The sequence below is a fragment of the Halyomorpha halys genome, unplaced genomic scaffold (genome assembly GCF_000696795.3).
Source record: "Halyomorpha halys isolate HHAL.00 unplaced genomic scaffold, Hhal_1.1 Scaffold119.1, whole genome shotgun sequence".
In the NCBI taxonomy this organism is placed as follows: domain Eukaryota; kingdom Metazoa; phylum Arthropoda; class Insecta; order Hemiptera; family Pentatomidae; genus Halyomorpha; species Halyomorpha halys.
Window position 1 is genome coordinate 363,224 of NW_027106557.1, and position 11,652 is coordinate 374,875.

The following is an 11,652-nucleotide window of genomic DNA, read 5'->3' on the forward strand; positions in this document are numbered from 1 at the left end:
TTCCTATAATACCACGAGACAACTATATGCTTTGTATGCTTCCTATAATACCACGAGACAACTATATGCTTTGTATGCTTCCTATAATACCACGAGACAACTATATGCTTTGTATGCTTCCTATAATACCACGAAACAACTATATGCTTTGTATGCTTCCTATAATACCACAAGACAACTATATGCTTTGTATGCTTCCTTATACAGAGAAAATTCTTGATAAGAATCTCTCTCTTTAAGGGACACCTATAATAAAGGACACCTTTATGCGGTTGCGGTAAAAAAAAAGAACAAATAGTTTATAACTATTTATTGTCCGACTTTGCAGGGCTGTTCAAAGCGAAAGGTTAAACAGGCTGTTTAAGCTATATATATATACTAAAACTATGTTATATGGAAAGAATGGTTTTAACAGATACTTTCAAGGGACTCTCAACATAGCATCCGCTATCCAAGTAAATTATTTCAAAATGATTTTTAAAACCTCTAGAAAAAGGGCAGTGTAAGGTTTGTATCAAATATATTTTCATGAATGTATTAGGTTAATATGCCTAGTCGCTTACGGTCTTCTTTTCTTTTTGATTTAAATTGCATATTTTGAACATTCATTTCCATTTGTTTCAGTTTTTATCAAAGAGAAAGTATGCCTCTAACATGCGAAAGATTTTTATTTTAAAAAAAAAGTATTAGCAAGGTATTGTTTTTCAATACCACGACCAGACGGGTCCATCCTTCTTTCTGGGAACTGTTTATTTATCAAATTCATTTTTCTTAGAACCTGGAATTTGACACGGGTTGTTGATGTTCAAGGTATGAGGAGACAATTGATAATTATTCCTTAATAAGAATTGTTTTTCAAGATTCTATCACATCTTATCTAATCAGATGTTTACAATAAACGTAACATAATAATCGCTGACATTTTGTAACCAGGGAACGGAAAATTAAAATGATTCGCAAGGTTTAGAAAAATTTACACGCTCATTAAGCGAGTTCACGTGAGAACAACTCTGTCCCTCACAATATGATGTAACTCACTCCGCCTCATTACAATAATTTACATTACTACGTAAATATATCCTTCGAAATTACTATATTTTTTACGGGTAATCATAAAAAAAAAAAAATAATAAACTTAAAATATATTTAAATCAGATACGGCAACAAAACATTGCAATTAAATTTTTATTATATAACCAATGGTTATTGTCTCCCCTCTATTTATGTGGTAGTAAAAACGTAATATATTAAGAAAATGCTCATAAAAAATCATACCTTTGTCTATCTAAATCAGTATTTTAACATAATGAGGTGTTGAAATTCGAGACCAAATAGTAATCAACGTCAGAAAAAATCAATTATTCCTATATAAAAATTCAGTAATAAAATCATAAATCTACGATATAGGTTATTTATTACTGACAATAATTCATAATGCCACGCTAAAATATAGATTTATATGAAGAAATAAAATTGTAAAAACTGTCCAACCATTGCAACTAAAATTAGATACCAGCCGGTTGCTTATCACTAAGTGAATACATTATCCTAAAAGTGGAAATAGTTCAAAACCAGTAGAATAAATTATGAACAGTTTAAGAATATTTAAATAGATTTAACAACTATATGTTTCATAAATAAGTATTTTGAAATAAACGAAGAACTCGGTCGTAAAACATCATTCTTGCCATTTGAAGTTCTCGAACTATCATTTTTTTTTTAAAAAGAAATTCTTGAAAATACATATTTTAAAATGAATTATGCAAGTATTAATACATTGCATTATGTATGTAGAATGTGTGTATTAAATGCTAACTGACTTCATAATGAACTAAAACATTGTAATTAACAAACATCGTAACATTTTGAAGGTTTTCATTTTTGTTTTCTTATTTTAATCATGTTTTACGACATAATTCCTTAAATAAAAAGAAACTATTTGATTTCGGATATTTTATATATTTAAGATATAAATATAAATAAACATATTTAAACAATAATGTAAATGATTGCGTAAATTATGAAGAAATACTGAGAGTTGATAGTAAATATTATAAATTTTAAATTTATTAACAATAGGCCCTGATAGTGGTGTTTTCACTCTAAAGCTCATTGTATAACAACACATGCCTAACTATTAATTTTATTTTTTCTCAATTGATGTATATGGTTTTCGCTTAGTTAAACCTATACAGCAAAGTAAATGTTGTAAATCTTAAGTAAGATTTACAACACGTATTCACAAAGATTAAATAATAATATTCTTATCAAAATATTATATTATATTATTTTTAGTTTTAAAATGTAAGTGCCGTAGACCCTACGTCACAAAATTAATGCATAGAAAAAAAAAAAAAAGAAGTCAAAACTGATATGAAAACTTATCTCTAACGTTATTTACACAGAAAATTTTCCATAAAATAAATAAATATAAATTAATGAAATCTATAGTTTTGAAAAAGTATTAAGGATCGTTTTACTTTCATAAAACTATTTATTCCTTTTAAAATAATACAAACAGGCTGCTATCCATAGAGGACAATGATGTCAGCCTTTAAACTCCTCACACAATAACCTCCCAAGGACACCCAAACCTAATCGCTCACCTTCAAAATTATTTTCGTATTTTCAAATATGCCTCCATTTAATCAAAAGTAGACAATAACAATGATCTAAAAATGTGCTAGGACATCTTTAAAATTATGAATTAAAATAGGATACACGTGGCTCAAAAAAAAAAAAAAAAGAAAAAGAAAAACTTACATAGAAAATGTCTATTATTTTTAGTAGAAGAGGCAAAGTTGGGACAGAAAGCGAGATCGATGATTTGAACACGCCATTCTCGAGATCGATGGAGCGAGGCTCAGATGTAGAAAAAATAAATATATGCAAATCATAGATCATAGGAAAATTAAAACTACAAATAGAGATTTTCCAAAGTAACTTTGATCGAATTTGTGAATGACTTGTGACGTACCTCTGTGGGGTTCCGATGATGTCAGAAGATTGTCATGTGACGAGTGAAATTCCGAAACGAACTGAAATCGAACTCACACTGCCGACCGAACCCCACCGAGTCCGGAACGCTACTGAAGACGAGAGCTCTACCAGCGGTGGAGGGGCGCCGAGTGTCCCCGAACATAGCCGAGACCAACCGAACTCTCCCAAATATCTTGCATATTGCAAATGCCTGTCTTGACTCTAACACATCACCAATGTTCACAGGCCAATCGCTCATCGTATAATATTTTGCATATTAAAAGCTAATTAACAATTAATTTTAAACTCATAAAGACTAAGAATTTTTAAAGACAAATTTAACATTTTCATTATTATTACTTTTAGTTTAATAAGCTTATTTCAACGACCGTTAATAAAGTATAGATTATAATATACGTTTTACATTTACTTCTAAAGTATTTGTAACATTCCTTAGATATTATCTATACCTCATTAATTTAAAGAAAAATTAAAATCTGTACCGCTACAATCCATGCAGTTTGTTAGGAAGTAAAGAACCAACGGTTGTGCAGGGAGGTGATTTGGTGAATCGTACTAGACTGGAAGATTTTTACCCCCTGTAAAAGCGGGTACCGTAGGGTGCCCATAATCCTGTGTCCTCGGATTATGTAGCACAGTGTCTTATATATAGTACAAGAGCTCAAGAGGAGAAAAAAGACAGTTATCTCACCCCAATTTTTGATTACTTGATGAAAACTATGTATAATTACTAGTCAAAATTGATAAGTCTTCCAAGTATAGGTAGGGGGAATAAAAAATGGCGGCTGTTTCAAAGCGATAAAAAAAAAAAAATTTCATTCGGAGCTCTATATCTTAAAAAGTAAAGATTTGGAACAAAAAAAGAAATCCAAAGAGAACGTCATCTAAAGAAGAGCAAATTTGCTAAAATATGAGTCCTAATAGTTATTGGGTGAGATAACTGCCTTTTTTTCTTCCCAGCTTTTGTACTATTACCATTGAACCACCCGCTTCCATCTATACCTCATTTTACAAATATATATCACATATTTTTAAACGCACTACATTAGATATTCAATGTATCGTCCTTATGTTTTGGTGACTCAAATTGGTACCGCCCCTCAAAAAATGGCAAACATTTAAATTATTTGATCATTTAGCTGATGAGGATCTTACAAGTTTGGTAAAAAAAAAGTTGATTAGCAATATTAGTATAGACATTTTAGATAACAAACCTCAGCATCCATTGTCAGATTTTAAGTATTAGTATTACTTTCTCGCAACGGAAAGTTTTGAATTAATGTAGAAAATGAAAAAAACAACAACATTTTTCGAGCTCAGAACCGAAAATTTATTTATTTACTTTAAAAATAAGAGAACTAGTTTTGTCCCAATAGTCGAATCCATAGGACGCACACAACACTATTTCCCTCAATTCGATATTGATGGAATTTTACGGGCCTCAGTATGATGTGCTATATACATTATAAATACTTATACTAGGGATATAGTGAAATATTTCATTTTTATTTTATTTTGATTTGACCAAACAGTTCTAGGGAATTGAGGTACATCCTGGTTCAATTATTTGTGTTTGTGCAAGCCCACGAGCATTTACAAGAGAAAATAAATTATATGATTTAGAGGCTCCTTGCCACCATAGCGTACGGTTGATGGAGTCAGAATGTAAAAATAAAGAAAAAGATTGGAGAAGTTTGTCGGGGGGTGTGGTCAGCAAAGAACAACATAAATAAACAAAACCATATTTATTTATTTTATGCCGACGTTTCGACCTGAGTTTCAGGTCTTCATCAGGAGTTAAGGCGAAGAAGGTAGGCCTGCAACTTAGAAAAAGATATCTGAAAGACTGATTATTTTTTTGAAAAGATTGTTTATTTTATTAAGAGTTAAAGAAAAGCTATCTGAAAAAGAAATAGCAAAATATCGATGGCCTTGAAAGGTTAGACTGGAGTTAGGTGTCTTCATGATTTTGTTATTGTATTTCTATAGCTCAATACAAAATTATAAGTTAGGGTAAAAGGCTTTCGCCTTACTTTCCAAACGTAACTGACCATTGAATGTTTGGTTACCCCAGGTGGGCGACCACAATGGTTGAAACAGCTCCATGGGGTACCACACTTTTTAATTTTGGAGAAAAACCTTTCTTCTCGCCTTTGAGGGGTTGCAGACAAGCATTCATCGATAAATTTAAACGACGGTATAAAAAATACTGGTTTTATAAAGTAATAGTAAAAATAAACCTTGTTATGTATAAAATCTCCATTTTCTTCCTCTATGGTTCAACCTAACACTTCTGCCATTCCGATCTTCAACTTTTGTCCCATCGAGATCCATTTAGTGACCTGTACCCCACCAACACTTTAAAGTTCAGGGGTTCATCAGTACTTGGTAAGGAAGTACTGTTTCGTAAGGTTGTGCAAGGAGATGATATTTTCAACCTCATGCTCAGCCACCAGGGTTTTCTTTAATAATGGATACCTACTTTATAGAGGCTAGGCGTGCCCCTGGAAGGCTCCAACTAAACTAGCAAAATTATGTCACAACCGGATTCGAATTCGAGTCCTTGGACTTAGCAGCATATAATTTTTTATAAAACATTCTTTGAAAATATTAATAAATAATTATCAATTCATATATACGGAAAAATAGGAAGGAGATTGAGGTGCGTTTAAACCTTTAATCTCTAATTTGGAAAGAGCTTGGGAGCTGCTTGTATCATCGCAAGGGACCAAAAAAGACGTTATGCCTCTAGTCATTATTTTTTTGCCAATGGATATGAAAAGATATTTTTGTTTAATATTGTTGAATTCATTCCTGTCAAAGTTTTTAGAGTGCTCGACAAGATAAATGGTTTTAACGCCCTCATAAAAAGTCTAGACACTGCATGGGCAAGTTTACTAGAGCAGTATCAAGTCATTAAGCCGGGATGTGCTACTTAATCAAGCCCTAAGAACTTCCCGAGGACTTCATCAGCCTTCGTGGTCTCATCTCGAGTGTCACCCGCCCAAATTTACTCAACTTTATACTTGACAATTAAGCTCCTCCGGGTAACTATACACCCCTGTCCAAGTTTTTGCCGCCACAATTGGAGTATAGCGGCTTTATAATCATCTCCATCTTCCTGTTTCACAAAAGATCCTTCCGTAACATTACTTTACGCTAAAAAAGTAAATATAAACTCCAATAAAAATTCAAAGAGTTTGAGCTATGACCTTTGGCCCAGTAAAAGGGGAGCATTTTGCATGGGATAGAAACAATATGCTCCTTTAACCGGAATTGATATACAGAGATATATCCCATTTTTTTGGGTTCAATTTAAAGCTCCAGGTTATTTTTAGGGCGCAGGGGTTTAATGGAGTGGGGATTAATTTTAATTTAAGAACAACGACGTAAAATATTTTGGGTAATTTTAATAATGTAAAAAAATACAAAACAATTAAACTTTAATAAATACGATTTATATTAGTAGAAACGATTTGAGATTTGAGAACCTACTTACGACGATAATTAATGAGTGACTTATATTCAAAACCAATATCATTCAATCTGAAAGGTAAAAAATAGCAAAAGTTAGATATGGGGAAACTATTGTTGTTACCTGTCAAGAGGTACATTAGCTACAGGTAAATGTTTGATTACTCCTCATGAACATAGTGAAGTATCATCAGGCCATAGAAATATATACTCAAAGTTATTTTCACAAATTATACCCGAAAAAGGATAGAAGTAAACTAAAAGAATAAAGTATAAATCAATAATAATAATTTTTCTTTGTTCACTTAGACGAAACCTTGGTTATTAATATATAGTTTTTTCTTCTATTTTGTGCACCTTTTTTGACCGCCATCTGTACCATGTTCCTACATATAATTACCAGTCCAATATAGTCGAAGCACCAGCGCCCATAAGCCGGAAGGTTGACTAAGTGCCCTAGTATTGTTTAGAAAATAAATTAATCATTATCAGATAGTTCACATTTTAGGAAAAATTTGACTTTTTTGTGGGTACCTCATTTTTGCAGCTTTCGTGGTCTGACTACTAGCGCTAATGCAATAGGACCAACTAATAATGCTCTAATATTAATATTACATCAGAAGAGGAAATAGGAGCAATGACTGAAGGGGTGGCCTAAGGAAGGTATTGCCCCGGCCTTATCGCATCTCTTGGCTACCTCCTAGTCGGGGCAAAAACCATAATCCCTTCAATTCATTATTTATCAACAATTTTTGAATTATATTAAAACAATCCTATATTGTAACAAGCTAATTGAAACATAAAGATATACAATTGACAAAAAAAAATCAAAGTGGCAGCGATAATTTTCTAAGATTGACAGAGGTCGCACAGACCCGTCACTTCATCTGTGCGATAGTTATAGTTGCTATATAAAGGACAGTTCCACGACGATGAAGGCCTCAAATAGAATTTTCGAATCAAAATAATTCAAACCAGGATTATTGTTATATCGGCGACAGACCGTGGGGGTCCAACAATGAGGGGCCACACAAATCCCCAGGGGGGGGGGGAGGTTGCGAGTGAGTTTTGTATAATTTCAAGCTTGAAAAAATCCCAGATAGGGCCGGGCTCGAACTCACAACCTTTGGGTTGGTAGACAGGCCCGTTGCCACGCTGCTACTGTTGCCCTAACTAATTTAAACCTCGATAGAAATTGAAATTATAAAAAGGACATACTCATACTAGTCTTATTTTAAGAATTTTCTGCACGAAATTGCATTTTTTACTTTTTCAAATTTACCTGTGACACATGAAAAAAATCGAAGGCATAATGTCGGTAAAGTTAAAAGCAACATTTAGTTAAATGAGTCAGGATACCAGCTCACTTATTCCAATCTCCGAAAGTAGTTCTAGCCTGGCCTGGTTATTGCCTCCATCTGTGGGGAAGGGAGACAAGCTGTAATCGCAAACTCAAGCTTACTCTAATCAAATATAGTTCTTAAGCTTAAGTTTTGTTTATTTAAAAAAAAGAGTTGATTTTCAGGATCGCATGTTGAGCTTGCATACTTTTATTTAAAATATTAAAATCAAATTCACGTTTAAAAATTTAGGTATAGATAGGTAGGTACTTATTTTTTTCCTGATTTAATAATATATGAATATAAATAATTGAAAATAAAATAAAAATATCGAAATAATAAAGAATTCCCAAACTCAAGAATGTCAAGTTTAATATTAGAATTTAAATAGAATTTTAAATCGCGGGTGCCACGTATTACCTCCACCTCGAATTCCTGTCTGAATTTCCACGGCACATTCTTTTAATTTAAAAGGAACACTAGTTAATTTAATTATTTAGTTTTTTCTTTGCTATTAATAATATATAAACAATAAATATAAGCCAGCAGTGGAGGTTTATGAAAAAATAAAGACTGGAATTATCGCTGAGGAAATGAGCAGGACCTTCCTGATCCCGATTGAAAAGTAGGACTGCAGTAGGTTAGGAGGATTTCCGTTGCAGGCATAGCCTTTCTACATAGCACATTGCTGCTGCTTAAGCCTTTCACGGTGTGGTAAAATTACAAGTCTGCTCCAAAATTACTAAGTCTGCTCCAAAATTACTAAGTCTGCTCCAAAATTACTAAGTCTGCTCCAAAAAATGTCTTGTTTTTCGTGTTCGGAAATACTTCAGCATGTAACATAAACGTGTTTTAGAACTACCTTGTTAGGAATTAGTCCGTGTATGGTAGATTTTAAAACGACATACATAAGCTGACGTCACAATCCGGGCTGTAGTGTCTTGTTTTCTCCCTCACTTTTGTCCCACTTATTCGTTTCGCACAAAGTATACGGTTTGGCCTTATTGGTATTTTGCGGAGTAATATCAATAAAATGTCTGTCGGTCAATTGGAGTAGTGTGGGAGCGTAGGGAGGCCTACAGACTTCACTCTACTATTCCACGTTGGATAACAAAAATATGATTTAATATAATTCACAGAAACGATTTTTAGAACTGATTAAGCACTCTGGTGAGAAGGATTGTGTGATCCTAGTTCCTAAGTCGATGGCATACTGAATTAAAAACGTAACCACGTCTCCTTCTTCAGTCAAAATAATCTAAGAAAACAGAGGAAGCAAAGAACCTAGCCTTTGTCTCAGATATCTTTGGTAGAATAATAATTTTGAGGGCCTTACCCTGCCCGTGACTGTCACGGGATAAACTGTCAATGGGTCAAGTTTCCAAAATCGAAAATTTTTTGTAGATTAAAGAAGTCTAACATTGAGTTTTCTTCTTAACATTTCAACAATGTTCACTATGTAACCGATCTAGCCCGAATCAGATATCACTCCTTCCATTATAAATTCCCTAACCACTCAAACTCCCTAGTTTCTAACCTTGCATCCTCTTCCATTCCTGACAATCCTCCGACGCACCTGCGAAGAAATAGGCCACGAGACCAGCTAATGTAAAATGCCATTAAAGTGCTACCAATGGGTGGTTACTCTACACGCCTTTAACACTCCATTTTAACTAAGATCAAATTTACTGAATGTATTATATAATATACAGTTGTAAATTTGAATAAAGATATTAAAAAACAAAAACCATTTTAACTATGGACAAAGTTAATTTTATTAAATATAGTAACTAGCGAGGCTACTTTGTTTTAAAGAAGATTAGATTGGCTCTGTATGTTAATGTTAATATAATAAATTCCACAATAAAGATGATTTTTGTCGGATTTGGGTATATTATACATACTTTTACACATTTTTGATTTTTACTGCACAATTGGGTTTCTTCACGCACGTTCTTCGGATTTATTTTGGACGAAACTCCGACCTATAAGAGATAGTGAAAGCTACCCGAGCCACTGTGTAACCTCACCTTTTTATTTTATTTGTATTTACCGTCGTACTATTAAGATCCGTTGATAGTGGGTAGTAGGATCAACTATGTGCGCATTCGCAACCTACTATAACGGTCACCGATGAACCTCTGCTCATGTTATAAATAAGATGAACATTACTTAACAATTTAATAACATTAGATATTTATTATTAATAACAAAAAAAATATCGAAATAGTATCAAACTTAAAACATATAAACAGAGAAAACGATACTTTTGAAAGAAAAATATTTGAAGCCAATTAGATTAGAAAACATTAATTATACAGATACTTTTAAGGCAGACACAAGAAATTAAAACCAACATTATGTTGAGATCATATATAATGTTAATTTATAATGGATATAGTTGAATTTTAGGTAATTATATGTAGCTAAATTTTATAGGATTTTTACTAACAAAATATTTAAAAAAATAGTGTGAAATATAATGACAACATCCCCAACCCGGATGTTGAGGAAGGTTAAATAATATAATGAAGATAATAATTAAATAATACGGTCAATTATATATATGATAAATAATATTGTTGTGATAAGTTGATTATAATAGTAAATTAAAAAAATTGCGAAGAATAGAATTTATTATTAAAACTTATAGTGACAAATACAAGTAAATTGAAACATAGAATGAAGCAAATTTATTGATAAAGAAATATGTTTTCCATTATTGGTTGTGTTTTATAGACTTATTTTGTAGTGTTCAATTCACTTAGGTATAATAGCCTACAAAGTTTACAATTATAAAATTAAGATAAATCAATGTAAATTATAATTAATAATGTTTTGAACACTGTTAACAATAAGTTATAATTAAAGCTGTTATTTGAAGGTTGAGACTAAACAATTTTTGTTATTAATAATAAAACAAGATGATAAAACTAAAAATATATGCAAATTAAATATTGGATTAATTTTTATGTTCACTACGTTTTAAAGGACAATTTGCTAAAATGCGATTCACAAGCATTTAGTAATTAAATTTTTACTGTTGTGGGCGTTATAGCGGTGAAGGGATACTTCCTCATCACTATAGTTGATAGCATTCAAGAACAAAAAGACTTATTGCTTTCTAATGAAGTTCAAAAACTATAATCAAAACCTTTTTGTATCCTTGAGTTATTACTTTAGTTTGAACTTAGTATTTCTTTGAATATATTTTAGAAATTGTATGAATTGCAACTTTTCCAGTAGCTAATAAAACATCATAACTACAAAACCAATTGCATGACAATATAAATAGCTAATGAAGACCTACTTACGGCAGGATGATAACTCATGGCCACTTACCTACAACAGAAAACAAATTATAACTAACATAATTTACAAAGTTTATAATATTATCTAATACAAAAAAAATAATATAGTGTAATTTAATCAACTAAACCGTAATCAAACGGGAGTATTCAATGTTTTCTGAGTAACTTGAATTATCTTTCAGAATAAATGAAGCAGGAGTAAGAGAAAATAAAATATCAATATAAAGAGGACATCTCGTCCATAGGTCACCAACCAAGAAGTCATCATCATCATCATCATCATCAGGCACAGAATCATAGCTGTCTCTAGAATGGTAGAAACATTGGACTGGTGCCATCACAGCATATGTTAATTTGACTTTATCTTGAGATAATAATGAATTGCATTTTGAAAGTATAGATGCTATAAAAGTACCACAATTTTTCAAAATTATCAATTGCACTCTGAAGAATTTACTCAATTATTTGGAACCATCGACACGAATTGCAGCTAAGATATAAGCTGCAACAATAAGATGAGGCTGAAA

General features: G+C 32.0%; 1 protein-coding gene across 6 annotated transcripts in view; it reads right to left on the minus strand.

Annotated features, from left to right (window-relative positions):
* ASPP (Ankyrin-repeat, SH3-domain, and Proline-rich-region containing Protein) overlaps positions 1–11,652 on the minus strand; it is a 605,823-nt gene that overhangs the window by 253,354 nt on the left and 340,817 nt on the right. Inside the window, exon 1 of one of the 6 annotated variants that reach the window (XM_067044945.1) lies at positions 2,978–3,100. The exons of 4 other annotated variants lie outside the window; for them this stretch is intronic. The gene's annotated coding sequence lies outside the window, so the exon portion shown is untranslated. Of the gene's footprint in view, positions 1–2,977; positions 3,101–11,652 lie in introns of those variants that run through there. One more of the 6 variants, XM_067044947.1, reaches the window with a different exon arrangement.